At 38.2% G+C, this 19816-nt stretch overlaps 1 protein-coding gene across 1 annotated transcript in view; it reads left to right on the plus strand.

The window, feature by feature from the left end:
* Positions 1 to 7: 7 nt before the first annotated feature.
* ZFHX3 (zinc finger homeobox 3) overlaps positions 8 to 19816 on the plus strand; it is a 1297849-nt gene continuing 1278040 nt past the window's right edge. The window contains exons 1-2 of the mRNA XM_057314209.1: positions 8 to 78; positions 8371 to 8489. The gene's annotated coding sequence lies outside the window, so the exon portion shown is untranslated. The remainder of the gene's footprint in view (positions 79 to 8370; positions 8490 to 19816) is intronic.

A 19816-nucleotide genomic window follows, 5' to 3' on the forward strand; every position in this document is an offset into this window, starting at 1 on the left:
CGCTCCCAGAGTGCCGCGCGCGCCGCCCCGGATTTTCGCGCCTGCTGCCATCTTGAGGAGGGGAAAGGCCGGAGCAAGGTGGGGCCCGGCTTGGGTGACACGCTACGAGTTTCCCTGGTCTTCGAGGCTAAAGGGACAGTGGAGACTGATAAAGGTTGACCTCCTGGTATTGGGCCTGCACCGTCACCTGCAGTGGCTTTTCGCTTTAGTTCCTTCCCAGTTCACACCCTCCCCCCACCCCGCCCCGTTTGAAGACTAGAAAAAATATTAGAAAAAAGTAATAACTCATATCTCCACCACCCAGAAAATGTTCACCTTTGTTTCAAGCCAGACTCCTCCAGAGTTTCTGAACTTTAAATCTTTAGCATTAGGGCGTGTCGTTGAAGTAGAGTTGGTAATTTATCTCATCTTTCTTATTGTCGGGGAATTAACCCCTAATATTTACTGTGGACGCTCGGCAGATAACCTGTCTTTATATTTTTCCACCTGTTTATATAACTTACCGTTTAACTAGCGCTGGAAGAATTCAGTTTGGGCCTGAGTCAGATCTTTCAGGTTAATTTTCAAATGGAAGCTTAAGTAAGGACTGAAGTAAGGGTGAAAACAATAGAAAATATGTTTTGGTATTTAGCTAAGGAAAGAGAAAATGGAAGACTAAAGGGGATAATGTGGGAGGTAAAAATTTAAGCGTATTTGCAGAAGGAGGCAAATTATTTAATTCCATACAAGGTTTTATTTCTAATTTTAAGTTGCTGTTTGTGTAAACAAAAACAATACTTAAGAAACTTAAATTATTTGCTTACTGTTTGCCCTGTCTTTTTTTTTTTTTTTTTAAGATTTTATTTATTTATTTGAGAGGGAGCATGAGCGCGGGTGGTGGGGAGTAGGGTGGAGGTGGGGGGTTGTGGCAGAGGCAGAGGGAGAAGCAGGCTCATCCCAGGATCCTGGGATCATGACCTGAGCCGTAGGCAGGCGCTTAACTGGCAGCCACCCAAGCGCCCCTGTTTGCCCTGTCTGAACAACTTTTACCTTCCCCATAGCACTGGAGGTCACGTCTGACCTTTCTGAAGAAAAACCGAGAGACTTTTGCTCTGAATTTTGGTCTCCTTCCAGTTAATCAGGGAGCTTTTGATAATTCTTTTCCGTGTTCTATCCATCAGTTTTATTATATGTACTCTTCTACTTCTGGGAACATTGCTTTGGATTTTCCTCATTCATTTTAATATTTTTGATTTGACTAATAATGATTGCTACTACTTAAGATAACAGAACTTTAGGATAAAGAAAATAGAAGTCAGCCTCCGTTATGTGATGTGTTAAAGCATGCTTGCTGGTGTTTAGTGCCTGATTCAAAGTAGTTATTCTTAAACTTTTTTTTTAAAGATTTTATTTATTTATTTTTGAGAGAGAGTGCACAAGCAGAGGGAGGGAAGGCAGAGGGAGAAGCAGGCTCCCACCAAGCAAGGAGCACTTAGTGGGACTCGATCTCAGGACCCCAGGATCACAACCTGAGCTGAAGGCAAGACCTTAACCAATTGAACCACCCAGGCGTCCCCAAAATAGACATTCTTGTTTCATCTCTTAAATGATGCTATTCAACACAGGATAGACATGTATCTGTTAGGGAAAGAGCTTGGAAGGATTCCCGTCCCCCAATTTTGTTATTAAAAATTTAATAGATATCAGAAGATTAAAGATTGGTTTTAATTTTTCTCTTGTGTCAAGTAAGACTTAAGAATTGGAGTCTAAAGAAAGCTTTATTTTTTTTACTAAAATATGTAAAGAGTTTAAAGAAGACGGCTTGAAATCATAAGGAAGGTATTTTCTGTTTTGCCCCCCCCTTTTTTAAAATGGAACTGTCTTGAAATCATACTTAATAGTGTAGCCACTACTGGGGGCTGAATTCATTCAGAGGAATGCAGAAGGAAGCATAAGAAATCCACTTTCTTTTGTTCATTGAATTCTGGACTTAACTTTAGTAGGACCTGATGAGACCTTAAGAATAATACATTTTCCTCTCCTTTGATCATCTTTGTTTTTCTTTTTTTTTAATGTTAAATTCTTTTTCCAGATTTATTGTGATGTAATTAACATATAACATTGTGTAAGTTTAATGTGTACAGCATGATGATATGATACACATACATATCGCAAAATGATTACCACAATAAGGTTAGTTAACAGCAGCATCACCTCACATAATTACCTTTTGTGTGTGTGTGTTGGGGGGGGGGTTGAGAACATTTCAGATTTACTCTCTAAGCAACTTTCAAGTATATAAGCCAGTATTGTTAAGTTTAGTCAGCATTGTGTACCTTATATCCCCATCTTACACTTCTTCACCAACATCTCCCCATTTCCCCCACCCTTTCAACCTCTGGCAACCATTATTCTACTCTTAAGTTCAACTTTTTAAGATTCCACATATAAGTGAGATCATACAGTATTTGTTTTTGTGATGTATTTCACTTAGCATAATGCCCTTATGGTCCATCCATGTTGCAAATGGCAGGACTTCCTTCTTTCTGATGGCTGAATAATATTTCATTATATATGTATAACTTTTTTTTCCATTCCATCCCCCCCATTCATCCATTTCCTTTATCAGTTCATCCATTTATGGACACTGATGTTCTTTCTACGTCTTGCAATTGTGAATAATGTCACAATGAACACAGAGGAGTATAGACTCCTCTCAAATAGTGATTTCACTTCCTCTATATCTATACCCAGAAGTGGGTTGCTGAATCATATGGTAGTTCTGGTAGTTTTTTGAGGCATCTTCGTACTTTTTTTCATAGTCGTTGTACCAATTTGTGTTCCCATCAATAGTGCACCGTGGTTCCCTTTTCTCCTTGTCCTTGCCAACGTTATCTCTTTTCTTTTTGATAATAGCCATGTTATTATGGTGTGAGATGATACTTCATTGTGGTTTTGATTTGCATTTCCTTGGTGACTAATGTTGAGCATCTTTTCATGTACCTGTTGGCCATTTGTATGTATGGAAAAATGTCTATCCAGATCCTCTGCCCATTTTTAAAATTATTATTATTATTATCATTATTATTATTTGCTATTGAGTTATAAGAGTTCTTCATATATTTTGGATATTAACTTCTTACTAATATATGGTTTGCAAATATTTTTTTTCCAATTCCATAGGTTGCTTATTTTGCTGTACAGAGGTTTTTAGTTTGATGTAGTCACACTCATTTATTTTTGCTTTTGCTGCTTAATGCTTTTCGTGTCATGTCCAAAATATTGTCAAGATCAACGTCAAGGATCTATTTCCCCTTTGTTTTCTTCTAGGAGTTTCACATTTTCAGGTCTTAAATGAGTCTTTTATCCCAAGTTAATTTTTGTGAGTGATGTAAGATAGGGGTCCAATTTCATTCTTCTGCATGTGACTCTCTGGTTTTCTCAGCACTATTTAAAGAAGGGACTGTCCTTTCCCCTTTGAGTATTCTTAGCTCCCTTGTCAAATATTGACCACTGAGCTCTCATTCTGTTCTGTTGGTCTATGTGTCTGTTTCTGTGCCTACCATACTGTTTTGATTGCTATAGCTTTGTAATAAAGTTTGAAATCAGGAGGTGGGATACCTCCAGCTTTGTTTGCTTGTTTTTGCTGAAGATTGCTTTGGCTATTTGAGGGTATTTGTGGTTCCATAAAAATTCTCCTATTGTTTTTTCTATTTCTGTGAGAAATGTCATTGGAATTTTGGTAGGGATTGCCTTGAATCTATAGATAGCTCGAGCCGTATGGACATTTTAATAGTATTAATTCTTCTGATCCATGAGCATGGGATATCTTTCCGTTTATTTGTGTCATTTTTAAAAAAAAGATTTTATTTACTTGAGAGAGAGCATGTGAGAGAGAGAGAGAGGGAGAGATAATGAGTGGGGGGAGGGGCAGAGGGAGAAGCAGACTCCCTGCTGAGCAGGGAGCCCTGTGGGGGGACTCAATCCCAGGGATCCCAGGACCCTGGGATAATGACTGGAGCTGAAGGTAAATGCTCAACTGAGTGAGCCACCCAGGTGCCCCTATTTGTGTCATTTTTAATCTTTTCATCAGTGTCATAATTTTCAGTGTACATATCTTTTGCCCTAAACTTATTCCTAAGTATATTATAGTTTTTGATGCTATTGTAAATGGGATTGTTTTATTTCTTTTCCAGATGTTTTGTTGTTAGTATATAGAATCCCAACTGATTTTTTTTTAATAGGCTTGTTTTTTAAATGTATTTTTTAAAGTAGGCTCCACACCCAACATGGGGCTTGAACAACCTGAGATCAAGAGTCACATGCTCTACTAACTGAGCCAGACAGGGGCCCCAGGATTCTAACTGATTTCATATGTTGATTTTGTGTCTTGCATCTTTACTGAATTTGTTTATCAATTTTTCGATGGTCTTTAGGATTTTCCATGTATAAGATCATCTGCAAACAGAAATAGTTTTATTTCTTCCTTTCTGATTTGGATGGAATTTCTTCGTTTTTCTTGCCCAATTACTCTGGCCAGGACTTCCAGTATTATGTTGAATAGGAGTGGTGAGAGTGGCCCCTTTTGTCTTGTTTCTGATCTTAGAGGAAAAGCTTTCAAGCTTTTACCATTGAGTATGATGTTAGCTAGGGGCTTGTCATGTGTGGCATTTATTATGTTGATGTATGTTCTTTTATACTCAGTTTGTTGGGAGTTTTAATCATGAAAAGTGTTGAATCTTGTCAAATACTTTGTCTGCATTTATTGAGATGATCATATGGTTTTAACATATTAAGGCAGTGTATCTTTTTTATTGCTCTGTGTGTGTGTTGAACCATTCTTGCATCTCCTGTATGAATCTCATTTGATGTGGTATCTGATACTTTTAATGTGCTATTGATTTTGGTCTGCTAGCATTTTTGTTGAGAATTTTTGCATCTATATTTGTTAGGGATATTGGCCTGTAATTTTCTTTTCTTCTGTTATTCTTATCTGGCTTTGATATTAGGGTAATGCTGGCATCATAAAATGAGTTACAGGTGTTCCCTCTTCAACTTTTGGATGAATGTGAGAAAGATTGGCATTAATTCTTCCTTTAAATGTTTAGTAAATTCTGTGATGGTTTCCGTGAAACCATCTGGTCTTGAACTTTTCTTTGTTGGGAAGTTTTTGATTACTGCTTCAGTCTTCTTGTTATTAGTCTGTTCAGATTTTCTATTTCTCCATGATTCAGTCTTTTCTTCTTTTTATAATTTCTTTTTTAAAGTAAGCTTTACACCCAACATGGGGCCAGAACTCACAACCCCAAGACCAAGAGTCGCATGTTCTACTGACTGCACCAGCCAAACATGATTCTGGGAATTTATCCATTTCTTCTAGATTATCCAGTTTGTTGGTATGTAATTGTTCATAGTAGCCTCTTATGGTGCTTTATATTTTTGTGATGTCGATCGTAATTTCTCCTCTTTCAATTCTGATTTTATTTGATTTATGTCTCTTTTTTTTTTCTTAGTCCAGCTAATGGGTTATCATTGTAGTTTGTCGTTTAAAAAATAGCTCTTATTTTCATTGATCTTTTCTATTGTTTTGCTGGTCTCTATTTCTGCTCTGATCTTTGTTATTTCTTTTACTAATTTTGGTCTTTTTTTCTTTTTCTAATTTCTTGCAGGTTAAAGTTAGGTTGTTTATTTGATTTCTTTCTTTCTTTCTTTCTTTCTTTCTTTCTTTCTTTCTTTCTTTCTTTCTATTTAGAGGGGTAGGGGGAGGGCAGTGGAAGAAAGAGAGTGAGAATCATAGGCTCCATGCCCACCAGAGAGCCCAACGTGGGGCTCAATTTCACACCCCTGAGATCATGACCAGAGCTGAAATCAAGAGTTGGACACTTAACCAATTAAGCCACCCAGGTGCCCCTGAGAACTTTTTTTTTCTTAATGTAGGTATTTATGAGTATAAATTTCCCTCTTAGAACTGCTTTTGCTACATCCCATAAATTTTGGTATGTTGTGTTTCAACTTTCATTTGTTTCAAGATATATTTTGATTTCTTTTTTGATGTTTTTCCTTCAAACCATTGGTTGGTCAGGAGGATGTTGTTTAATTTCAAATGTTTGTGAATTTTCCAGTTTTCCTCCTTTTATTGACTTCTAGTGTTATACTGTTGTGTTTGGAAGAGAATGCTTGGTATGCTTTCAGTGTTGTTACATTTGCTAAGGCTTGTTTTGTGACCTAACGTATGATCCGTGTTCTATGTGCCCTTCAGAAGAACGTGTGTTCTGCTGCCGTTGGGTGGAATGTTCTTTATGTGTCTGTAAGGTTCATTTAATCTAGATTATAGCTTAAATTTAGTAGGGGACTTGTGCTGGGATGGGCTGGGGGCCTAAGGCCACAGGAGTTGGTCTGGTGCTGGCCAGGAGCCTGCGAGTCCACTCGGAGCCTCTGTTCATGGGGGCTTGCTGGAAGCCTAGGGTCATAGGAGTTACTTGGGGCCATGGGAGCCAGCTGAAGGTAGGGTGGGTTGGGAGACTGGGTTTGTGGGATTTGGCCTGTTGGTGCAGGCCTGGTGCTGGGGTTCATGGTGAAATTGGGTGCTCACTCTTCTCTGCTTCCCCCACAAGAAGATGTCTCTTTTCCTTTAAGCTGCCCAGGCTTAGGGAGGGGAAAGGGGACAGGAGTAATGTGAAACTGTCTTTCCCATTCTCTTCATCTTTTCTTATTTCTGTGCTCTACTCAGGTGCTGTACCTCTTTATTTGAATTTTTACCTCTTGTGAAGGTTTTTTACATGTGGATAGTTGTTCAAATTGATGCTTCTGGGAGGTAATGAGTGCTAGAAATTTCTGTACTGCCATCTTGTTCACATCTTGTCTTTCAGTTTTGGGAGATAGCGCCTACAGACCCTAGTATTTTGAAAGAGTTTTATTTTTGTTAATTCCAGAACATGGAACACTAGTCCTATAAGCATGGCAGCAATACTTTGAATTTTACAGTCTCTATTTATCATCTTATTAGGTTTGGAAGGAAAAAAAGTATACATAGCAGACTCACCACCTTCAGCCTAAGCTTTATTCATTGTTGGTTTTCAGACATCTTTGGAAATGTCTGGCAAACCTGGGTAGGCCCACTAGAATTCTACTTGCATATATCACTGAGAAACCTGCAGTGGGACTGTTCTTAAGGGAAGAGTCAGATAGACCCGTTTGACCCAAATGCTAAGCCTTAGTCTTTGGAGGAAGAACAGTGATTCTTGTGAAGGTATGTATCTGCCACTTAGATTTGACTAATAGTTCAGCCTATCTTGGACTTATAGCTGAGGCCAGAAAGCCACATAGGGTAAGTTTTACGGGAAAATTGGAAGAGTTGTTTCATAAAAGCTCTGTGAGACATTTGTGCACAAGTAGTAGCACTGCTTATAGTATTTCTCCAACAGTGTAACCCTAAAACATGAAGAGAACCCTTCTTATCCACTTTGCAGTTGTGGCTGCTTGAGGCACTGGTCTTTGAGCAATGGTGTCAGCAGGAGACTGGAGTCTGTAGAAGATGGTGGTATCTAGCAGTGTCAGCAGGCCTGCAGGCCATGGAGATATACAGCAGATGGGTCAGTGCAGGAAGAAATAAAACCAAGGATACTACAGGCTCACTGTGTGCATACATAACATCCTTGGGACCTCAAGAAATACTTGGGGTGGGAGAAACATAGTAAAGTCCTAGGTTCCTGCAATAAGTAGAATGCAGTGGCCAATTAACAGTGATTATATGTGTATATAAGATAGTATTACATATTGAAAAATACTGCCTAAAAAATAGCTCTCTGCTTATTATAAATTAGATACATATCTCAAGGCCTCTGTTGATTATTTGGAAAAAAAAAATTGCAGTATTTTCCTAAGAGGAGGCCTTTAGATTTTTCTGTCATCTCATAATAAAAGTAAGAAAATAATTTAAAAATTCTAGTACTTTATTAATCAAAGTCGATGACATACAAGAAAACAGGAAATGAAAAAGTAAGACTTTTAGAAATAATATATACAAAGGCAGAAAGCATTGTAGGGGTATGTATGTGTGTCTATGTGCATTGGACTGTGATTATGTTATAATGAACTTGTCTATCTGTTCTAATGGAGGCTCTTGTGTATGTGCAATGGAGGTAGTCTTTGGAAAATTATTAATGTCCTTTCTGTCTTTTGCCTTTTCCATACAAAACATTTGCTCTAGGTTTTAGGAGTCTTCCATCTGTGGGGAGGGTGTGGGTCAAGGAGAAGTAAGTCAGAGAGAAAGACATAATATTTGGCTTCTGACACGCACAATTGGGTTATTCAATAAGTTAATAGCTCTGCAAGCCAGAGCATTGTCTTGAGAGAAAATTTTCTAAATCTTTTTACTCTTTTTGTTTCCAGCCTAGGTTGGAGATCTCAGTTCACTGAACTATAGGGTCCTCCGGTAGTTTAAAGAAACGCCCTGCTTACCATTAAGGCATAGCGAGAGTCAGGAAGAATGAAGATCCAATGTAAAGAAGGTAAAAGAAACCCCACTCCCTTTCCTGCCAAAGGAAGTGGTCAGATGTGTCTCAGTTTTCCCTTCTTTGGGCTTTGTCTCATTGTTTTAGACAGTGGGAGGTATGTTGGTTGAGTGAGAGTATGAGAGGGTAAGGACGATTTCCTATCTTGTGCCTTTTTGGGACTCAGGGAGATCTTAGATTGCCCTGCATCTAGCTGGGTGCAACCACATTGATTTGATAGCGCAGTGAGGGCGGTGGAATGAGGGTTTTCAGGTTTGGCTGCCTGTGCCACTTTTGGTTCTGGTGTGGCATGGACATAGGATTCTCTCTGCCTGGGGTGTCTTTCCCTCTATTATCTGCTTAGAGAACCCCTGCATCATCCTTTGGGTCTCAGTGCAGGACCTTTGCGAGGACATTGGCCCTCAGAATAGTTAGATTTATGTATTTGACATGTGGTCTGTTCTTGGACGCACTGTATCATTTAGTCTGTTTATTTCAGGCTCCGACAGTAGGATGAGTATTCCTAGAGGACAGAGATTTTGTACTGTTCCTCTTTGGATCCCAAGGCAAGCAAGTGCCAGAGTAGCACTTGATAATGAATATTTCTTTTCTTTTTTTTTTTTTTTTTAAGATTTTATTTATTTATTTGACAGAGAGAGACAGCGAGAGAGGGAACACAAGCAGGGGGAGTGGGAGAGGAAGAAGCAGGCTCCTAGCGGAGGAGCCTGGTGTGGGGCTCGATCCCAGAGCACTGGGATCACGCCCTGAGCCAAAGGCAGACGTTTAACGACTGCGCCACCCAGGCGCCCCGATAATGAACATTTCTTAAGTAAAATTCTCAAAGCCAGGCTTTTAGAAACTTATAATTTTGTGTTTTACTTTTGATTCTTTCCAGGAATGCAGGTAACTTAACATTTAAATTGCTGAGACGTCTATCACTGTGCTGACCTTTCAGTTGATTCTGAATGTTTTTAAAGTTTCCTTATTTTTGAGTAAGCCTATATGTGTAAATATAGGCTGGTTTGCAAATGAGGCCCTCAATTTGTGTCTTGCTTTTTGCTTACAATTTAACCTTTTCAGGGGTGGGTTTTGTTTTCCCACATATTCAACAGTGATGTGAGGTTTTTAATAAGTAAAAGAAATACCAAATACTAGTTTAATCACTGAATATTTAAGAATTAATATGAAATATTACTAGATATTGCTTCAGAAAAAATGCTTGGAAAGAAATACACCAAATTGTTAACAGTGGTTGTCCACAGGGAGTAATGACAATTAGTAGTATATTGAATTTTTTTTTTAAGATTTTATTAATTTATTTGTTGGAGAGAGAGAGCACACACAAGCAGAGGGAGTGGCCGGCAGAGGGAGAAGCAGGCTCCGTTCCGAGCAAGGAGCCCAGTGTGGGACTCAATCCCAGGACTCTGAGATCATGACCTGAGCCAAAGGCAGCTGCTTAACCAACTGAGCCAGCTAGGCATCCCTGCATTTTCTAATTGCTCTGTTTTTCAGTTTTTCCATAGTCATATTATTATTATTGTTATTTTTGTGGAAATATGTTGACATATTAGCAGGGCAGAAGAGCGGTTTAATAGCACAGCCTCTACAGTCAGACAGTCCTGTCCACTTTAACATTCTCTGTTTCCTCATCTGTAAAAGTGGATGATAATATACCTACTAATGTACCCATATTAGCCAGACAATTCTTTGAGTCCCTTCTCTTTACTTTTTGTGTATCTTTGGAGATTTTTAGTTTGTGGTTACTGTGAGGCTTATATAAAACATCTTATAGATATAATAGGCTACTTTAAGCTGATAAATACAACTTCATTTGCCTGAAACTACCCTTTTACTCCCCCCTCCAACATTTTATGTTTTTGGTGTTATACTTTACATCTTTTTATATTGTATATCCATTAACAAGTTACTGTAACTATAGTTATTTTTAATACTTCTGTCCTTTAATCTTTATAATGGAGTTAAATGATTAACACACCGTCACATTACAGTATTAGAGTATTCTGAATTTGACTATATACTCATCTTCACAGGTGTGCTTTCTTTTTTCTCATATTTTCATGTGACTAATTGGAGTCCTTTCGTTTCACCTTCAAGGACTCCTCTCAGCGTTTCCTGTAAGGCAGGTCTACTGTTGTTACACTCCCTCAGCTTTTGTTTGGGAAAGTCTTTACCTGTCTTTCATTTCTGAAGGACATCTTTACTGGGTAAAGTATTCTTGGTCAGCAGCTTTTCTCTTTCAGAACTTTGAATGTATCATCCTGTTCTTTCCTGGCTTGTAAAGTTTCTGCTGAGAAGTCCATTGATAGCCTTATGGGGCGTTCTTTTATATGTGAAGAATTTTCTTGCTTTTTTCTGCTTTACAATTCGCTCTTTTTTTTTAGACAGTTTATTATAATGTGTTTTGGAGAAGATCTCTTTAGGTTAAAGTAGTTTGGGGACCTACAATCTTCATGAACTCTCTCCCTAGATTTGTGAAGTTCTCAGCCATTATTTCTTTAAATAAATTTTTTGCTCCTTTCTTTCTTTTCCTTCTGGGACCCCCATAATGCATAGGTTGTTTCTTTTAATGGTATCCTGTAATTCCCTTAGGCTTTCTTCATTCCTCTTCATTCTTTTTTCTTTTTGCTCCTTTGACTGGATAATTATAAGTGATCTTTGAGTTCACTAATTCTTTCTTTCTTTCTTTCTTTCTTTCTTTCTTTCTTTCTTTCTTTCTTTCTTTCTTATTCTAAGATTTTATTTATTTATTTGACAGAGACAACGAGAGAGGGAACACAAGCAAGGGGAGTGTGAGAGGGAGAAGCAGGTTTCCAGCCTGATGCGGGCCTTGATCCCAGGACCCTGGGATCATGACCTGAGCCAAAGGCAGATGCTTAACAGCTGAGCCACCCAGGCGCCCCTCACTAATTCTTTCTTAGTTTGGTTGTGTCTGCTGTTGAAAGCTGTCTGTCAGATTCCTCAGTCACTGTATTCTTCAGCTCCAAAATTTGTTTTTTTTAAATGTTTTCTATTTTTAAAAAGATTTTATTTATTTATTTGTCAGAGAGAGAGAGCACACAAGCACAGGGAGCAGCAGGCAGAAGGAGAAGCAGGCTACCCGCTGAGCAAGGAGCCCGAAGTGGGACTTGATCCTAGGACCCTGGGATCATGACCTGAGCCAAAGGCAGGTGCTTAACCGACTAAGCCACCCAGGCATCCCAATCTTTTCTATTTTTTTGTTGAACCTCTTATTTTGTTCTTATATTGTTTTCCTGATTTTTTTTTTAAAAGATTTTATTTATTTATTTGACAGAGAGAGAGACAGCCAGCGAGAGAGGGAACACAAGGAGGGGGAGTGGGAGAGGAAGAAGCAGGCTCCTAGCGGAGGAGCCTGATGTGGGGCTTGATCCCAGGATGCTTGGATCACGCCCTGAGCTGAAGGCAGACGCTTAATGACTGAGCCACCCAGGCGCCCCTGTTTTTCTGATTTTTAAAAATTATTTTTATGTATTCTCTTATAGCTCTCTGAGCATCTTTAGAACAATTATTTTGAATTTTTGTCAGGCACTTCCATTTTGGGGTGGTCAGGTGCTAGAAATTTACTGTTTCATTTGGTGGTGTCATGTTTCCCTGATTCTTTGTGATCCCTATAGCCTTACGTAGGTGTCTGCATACTTGAAGAAGCAGCTACCTCTTGTAGACTTTATGGACTGACTTTAGTAAGGAAAGACTGTCACTTATAGGTGGGGGCCCTGCATCTAGTGGTGTGGGATACTCAGTTTGGGGGTGAGGGATGGTCCTGTGTCCAGGGGTATGTGGTATCTCATTGGCTTGAGCAGCTGTGGTGCTCCACATCAACTGTATGATCCTTGGTGATGAGAGCTGTGAGGGGTCAGCTGTGGTTGTAGGGTTGTTGAGGTCCTCATTGGTGCCTCTAGTTCCAGGAATAGGACCAGGGCAACAGCAGTGGTGGCCAGAGTTGGTGGTATGCACACAGCTGTGGGGACCTGCTGCAGACACACATTCAGTAGTAAAGGCTGGGGCCAGCAGCAAGGGTTGGGGCCACACGCGTGTGAACAGTTGTGGGGGCCATGGCTGTTAGTGTGTACTTGTGTGACTGTGAGGGCTAGACATATGCATGTGCACTAACCAGACCATACTTACTTACTTTCTTCCTCTCCTCTCTTCTTTCTTTCTTTCTTTTCTTTTCTTTCTTTCTTTCTTTCTTTCTTTCTTTCTTTCTTTCTTTCTTTCTTTCTTTCTTTCTTTCTTTTTCTTTCCTTCCTTCCTTCCTTCCTTCCTTCCTTCCTTCCTTCCTTCCTTCTTTTTTTAAGTAAACTCTATGCCCATCCTGGGGCTCAAGCTCACAACCCTGTGATCAAAGTTTTTTTTTTTAAATTATCAGACCATTCTTGATTGCAAGTAGTGAAACCCTATTCTAACCAGCTGAGTCTCAAAGGGAAATTTATTATCACATGTCCCAGGCAAGTCCAGGGGCCCTCTTTTTTCCAGGCTCAGATATTTTTGTTTTTGTTTTTCTATCTTTTAGCATCTTTCAGTGTTTTGGCTCCATTTTCAGACCTGTTTCCTACTAGTACAAGGAAACATGTTGATGGCTACAGATAGTCGCAGGTTTAAATCTTTAAAGGAAGGGAGACCTTGAACTCCAAACCTTTATTTATGGAATTTGTTTAGCCTTTCCAGAACTACGGGCTTTCCCTGAACTAACTAACCACTGTGCTCAGAGTGGTTATGTCCACTTTGGGATCTTTTTGGGCATGGAGCAACTGTGATGGATTAGCTCACCAGGACCACGTAGAACGGAGAAGGAAAAGGGAATGTTGTAATCAGAAGTGGGGAATGAATGCTGAGCAGGTGAAAACAGCAAGTCTGTCCTGTGATATAAATTGCTTAGCACAGTTTGTAGAACATAAGAAGAACTCAGAGATGTTAGACATCATTATCATTTGAGTGTAGAGTCATCATCATTGTTATATTTTACAGCAGATAATAAGAATTTTTAATTTTTATTACCTGATGTTTATGTTTTAAGTAATCCAGCAGAACAAGAACTAAAATTCATGTTTCATAGTTGCTGAATATTTCTTTATCCTTATCTTTTGCCTCAGGTATTTTTCGTTTATGAAAATACATTTTTTAAAATACCTATTTCTAAATGTGTTATTGATCATTTTGATTTTTCAAATGGCTAATTGTTGCATGATGACTTGATTAAAGAGGTTTTTCCCTTGTTTTATGTTTTACATAAGTGATGGCCCTGTGTGTTGTTCTGGATGGTTGTTATTCCTCTTGTTGTTGTCATATTTCATTTAACTGCAAATTAAAAAGAACTAAAAAAATTACAGCAATTTCTAGTTTATATCCAGGAAACAGAACTCTCCACAGGACTCCTTGCATGGTACAAATATGTTGGAAAACTATTTTCCATTGTGCTTTGAAAGCCTGTAAGCAGGCCATGATGGCGCACACTTCACCAATCTTGGATGAAGCCCAGAGGGACTGCACTGCATAGACTGTAGGGAATCTCCCATCTGAAGAGTTAATTTTCTCTCAGGATCAGTGTTAGGGGCTGCTGTGATTACAACTAGACACTTTAAGATTGGTACAGGAACACTTACAACAGTTGACTATAGAAGAAAACCCAGGAGGTCGGTCTCATTCAGCCCTGGGAGCTCCTTTGGTTTGAGCCTCAAATACCTTTATTTTGAATTTACCTCTTCCTTGGATTACAGATGCTGTCAGCTTTAGTAAAAAGAATTCATTACATTAACATAAATAAGCAAACAAGTAGTTTCATTTCTTTAATGTTTTAAGATGTCAGGAAGGCCACTTTTGTCTTTTGTTTCCATTCTGATTCTTTTCAGAGCACTCTTAATGGCTGTGTAAAATTAAATATTTCTTTTCTTCTTGGTTTTATCTAAATTTTAGATGCAGATTTATGAATTTAGTATCAAAACAATTACAAGGTTTGAAGACAGATGAAGCTTTTCATCTTTTTAAGGAGGGAGATATTTTTTCTTATTTTCTTTAAGAGAGTAAATCAAAGAAGCTTTTTTTTTTTTTTTTTTTTTAATTTGAAAAGCTGGGTCAACAATATTAAATAACTGCTCTGGAAGAAAAAAAATCAACCGTAATCCTAATCTCAAATATAGCCTCTAGTTTTAGTTTTGTATGTACCTTTCAGTTTTGGATTTATGCATACATACCTTATTAAGTTGAAGTTAAGTTTTAATGCACCTGGAAAAACTACAGAGAGGGAATTTGAAGCACGTTTAATCAATATGAAGTTGGTATACTTCATATTTTAAAAATAGAGCAAGGCTTGTCAATAGTAAACTGCAATTTTTTGCTTTCTCTAAGAAAAGGAAAGGGAAGAAGTCTTTTATTATTTTTTAAAAGATTTTATTTTATTTATTTTAGGGATAGAGCACAAGTGAGGGGAGGGGCAGAGGGGGAGAGAGAATCTCAAGCAGACTCCACACTGAGTGCAGAGCCCCACGTGGGGCTTCTTCTCATGACCCTGAGATCATGACCTGAGCTGAAATCAAGAGTTGGACGCTCAACTGACTGAGCCACCCATGTGCCCTGAAAAAAGTTTAAAAAAAAAATTCCCCCCAGTGATGTTATTTCCTTAAAATCCTTCTAAACTTTTCCAATGCCTATGGGACAAAAATCTGAACTTTAGGAAGGTATCTAAGACTCTAGCCAACCTGGCCTCCACCAGCCCCTCAGACCTCTTGCCTTCTGCAAACCAGCCTGAAACTCCAGCCATTTCAGCTCTTACCTGCCATGTGCTTTTCTCTGTGCTTATCCCACTTTTTGAATTGTCTTTGATGACCTTATATACCAGAAGAATTTCTAGGTCTTTCTCAAGGATCCCACTGGGAAGTTCGTCTCTACTGTTGGAGTTTTCCTTGCGTCCCCAGGCACTGTTAGTTCCTCTGTCTTCTGGGTCCCCACAGCACTTTGTGCATCTTTCTAATATAGTGCTTATCATGCTGTACAGTAATGTTTCATTTGACATGTGTCTCTTCTGCCCTAGGGTATGTGTAAAGGACAGCTTAATCATCTTTTTAGCATCTGCCCCTAGCAAGAGTTAGACATTCATTACCCATACTGTGAAACTTGGGTGGTATGTTAAACAGTGCATCTGTAACGTGTTGGTCAGTGATCTTTCAGCATGTGAAAACAATTTTTTCTGTAGTTTCCTGTTTAGTCTCCCTACACACAAAACAAAGCAACACAAAGCCAAACCACATGCGGAATGAGCACAACTCTGATTACAAATTTCCTATCAATGCATGTAATTTTATATATACCGTTGTTTCAAATATAAATGAAATTTGTTGAAATGTGAGTGAAAAATATATGGACTATTATTGAAGCAATTCCAAACCAAAATGTTATATTTTCTGGGTACCAGTAATTTTTGAAAGGTACTGTATACAATTTTAGGTTAGTGTCAGATAACCTCTTCACCTTCATTTCTCTCTTAACATCTTTTATCATAATTTCTGAAGCTCCCCTTTGTAGTTTGAGTTTAAAGTCCTGAGGCAAGCTCTTCAGAACTCTAACACCTGCTTAGGGCTGAACTGGCAGGGGGAGAAATTGAAAAGCAGTGAAGTCTTTTCAATAAAGTACTTAGCATTTTAAATAGTAGATGTTTGGGGAAAAAAATAATGGTAATAATAGTATTGGAAACTCTCCTACCACCCCATGCAGGGAGAGGAATGTGAAGCTGTTTGGTGGATTCATACTCTGAGTTCTCAAAAATCTTCATTTGCAAAGATAGTTCAGATTTGATTTTGATCAAATTAAACTACTGAGAATGTAGACTTTTCCTTGAGCACAGATTTATACTTTCTCTTTTAAAATTCAAACCCTTTCCTCTGACATCAAAGAGAAAGGATTCAAGGCTTTTAGAATCTTACTCTAAGATACCAAGAACCCTAGGATAATGGTTAGAAAATTAGGAAGAGAGTTTTGAAATAATTAAATTTTGGTTCTCATCTGCTATTGTATATTGACTACAAATTCCCATAGTCCAGGTTAATGACAAAGTTTTAAAAAGGTGCATGTGTTTTTTAACCCTTAATGATTTTATGTTATTCCCAAGAATTTCTGGAGCCTTTTAAGATTCAGAGGCCTGTGGTGAACTTTTTGAGGTTGTATCTTTTAATTTTTTTGATCTTTTGTTCTGTAGCTAAAGAAAATTGTTTAATTTGTTTTTCCAGTAGAGGGAGACATCTGACCATGAACGTGGTATTGCTACTTGCCAGGAGTATTCTGTAGCCCATTTTATCAATATACATAAAAAACTCAATGTTCAAATTAACTAGTTCAATAAGTAATTTAGCTCATTGATTTTTGGGCATATCCTAAGTGCCATTACAAGCTACGGATATTTTAAATGCCATTACCTAATAGAAGGAATGTTTTAAGCACCTTTTATTGATTTTATTACTGCTTTATTTTGCTGTCTTGGTTTAAAATCATTTTAACCACTCCGTAATCAAGAAGAAATATATCGTTGGTGAAATACAGTCAATTTCCTAAAAACCTTTGACATCGTTAAATAAGGAATTACAGTTGTTAAATCATGTCAGGCAATAACTGAGGGACAGAAGAGATATAAAATTTGGAGCAGTGGGCCAGCATACCAGTAAGCCACGCTGACCTCTGACATTCACATTCTGCATGTGACAGTCACACTTCAGGTTTGCTTATGGTTTTTGTATCAGCAAGAAAGATTTGAAATCTCAGGTAGGAAGGAGGGTGGAAGAGTGATAGCAAGGTGTGATCCAGGGACAATTACAGTGACTTTTAATCACTTTGTGTGATTTTTGGTTAAAATTATTTTCTAAGCAATTTCAAATTTCATTTGCTTTTCTTGCTAGATTATAGTATATTGATATTCCGCATATGAGGGAACCAGAGCACTCACAGGGGTCTTTGTCACTTCTTTCTTTTGCTCATTTGATTTTACATTAGCAGTGTTGCTGAGCTGATCAGCTGGTAGACAGACAAGGAATGTGGTCCATACACTGCTTCATCAAAGAGGCGCAGAAGTGGGTAGTGAGCACTGAAGCTCGATAGCAGCCTGCTAATGAGTTGATTGCATTGACATGTGATGTAATTTAACTGTAGAGTGGCAAATATCAATACCTGTATATGATTTGGCAGATGGTTGTTGAACTGTGATTAGAAGTTTAGAATGATTCCCGGTAAAAGACCACCTGGCAGTAACCCAAGAACAGAGAACTGAGTTTTCCCCATTAAATGGAATAGGTCCAAAAAGTCAAGTGTTTTGATCATTAATAGAATCTTTCCTTTTCTTTTAACAAATGTTAGCTTCGAGAGGAAATTGATAATTATGCACAGGTCTATTAAATGATCTTTGGGATAGCTCTTTTCATTCCTTCAAATGAGCTCATATCTACAGCAGTGGCAGTTACTCACTGGCAAGGAAAGAAAACTAGTTAAAATGCTGATAGATGTCATTTCAGTATATTGGGGATGTTGGAAACATCTTTGTAGATTTAATCTATTTGAGGCTGAAAACCAGATTTTTTTCTAACAACATAATATAAATATATAAATAATATAAATATGTCTAATAATATTATTTTATAAATTATATAAATATAGTAAGAAATAAGCTATACCGAGTATCTCTTATATGCAAGACATTCTTGTAGGTGTTTGAAATATAAAGAACACCAAGATGATGCCTTTCTTTCCGTCAGCGGACATGCAGTACACATCCTATGGAAGAGTTGGAGTAAAGGGCAGAAACTATGGCAGCATAGGGAAGAGTAATGGGTTTCCTCTGTGGAAAGAGGAAATGTCAGGGAAGGCCTATGGAAGTGTCACTTAAAATAGCTTTAGAACAGTTGGAGATGAGCATTCAGAAGTAGAGAGACCAGCAATACAAATGCTTTTTTTTTTTTTTTAATCGGGTTTATTTTTTAGAGCAGTTTTAGGTTCACAGCAGAATTGGGCAGGAGGTAAAAAGAGTTCCCATATGCCCTCTGACCCCACATGTGCACAGCTTCCCCCACTATCAACATCCTGCATCAGAGTGGTACATTTGTTACAACTGATGAACGTACATTGACACATGTTGTTATCACCCAAAGTCCATAGTTTACATTAGTGTTCACTCTTGGTGTTGTACGTTCTGTGGGTTTGACATATGTATAAGGACATGTATCCACCATTACAGTATGATACAGAATAGTTTTACTGCCCTAAAGATCCTCTCTGTTCCACCTATTTATCCATCCGTCCCTCTTTCCCAACCCCTGTGAACCACTGATTTTTTTTTACTGTTTCCATAAATATAAAAGGTTTTGAAAATTTTGAAATGTTTACTATATACCATTATATACGCGTGTGTGCTGTGTGAAGAACAATGAAATAAATAAAATGTGTTCACCTTCCTGTATAGATCCTGTAGAGATACTAAAATATTACCAATACTAAAATATTACCAATATTTTTGAAGCTCTGATGTGTTCTTCCCCAGCTGCTCCCTTGTACCCTGCCAATACTTCTTCTTCTTCTTTTTTTTAATATTCTTAAACCTAGTTGCAAAGCATACAAAAACCTGGGTCTTTCAAGTCTCACCACCCCCTAATTCTTTGGTTAGATCCATGCAAGATGAAGTGAAGGAATAGGTTGATGTTTGTCTAGTGAATTCAGATGGTATGGAAAGCTTTTTTTTTTTTTTTTTTTTGGTAGTTAGGAAGTGGGAGTTCTAGATAACCCAAATGACTATCAAAATCATTTGAAATAGGAAATAGTCTGACTGATTCAAATTATAGCTCTGCTTTGCTTTGAGCTTTATAGACTTTTCTTCTCTTGCTCAGTACATTTAGATGGAATGACTAAACTAATCTCAGTGCAATGTGATAGACACACGTGTTTGATTATGGAGACTCATTCAGAATTTCATGCATTTAGACTTCATGTTAGCATGGAATGTTCATTTTTAAATCTAGCAACAAGTCTTTCAGAATTAATTTTTAAAAAAGATTTTATTTACTTATGTGACAGAGAGACAGCCAGCGAGAGAGGGAACACAGCAGGGGAGAGGGAGAGGAAGAAGCAGGCTCCCAGCCGAGGAGCCCGATGTGGGACTCGATCCCGGAACGCCGGGATCACGCCCTGAGCCGAAGGCAGACGCTTAACGACTGCGCTACCCAGGCGCCCCTCAGAATTAATTTTTAATTTGGCTGATGGCCATGCTCTTCTCTTTTCATTTTGTAGTTTCATAGGACTTATAGGTGAACATATTTTATATTAATAGCAATGGTATGTTG

Source organism: Ursus arctos, unplaced genomic scaffold, assembly GCF_023065955.2.
Source record: "Ursus arctos isolate Adak ecotype North America unplaced genomic scaffold, UrsArc2.0 scaffold_19, whole genome shotgun sequence".
Lineage (NCBI taxonomy): Eukaryota > Metazoa > Chordata > Mammalia > Carnivora > Ursidae > Ursus > Ursus arctos.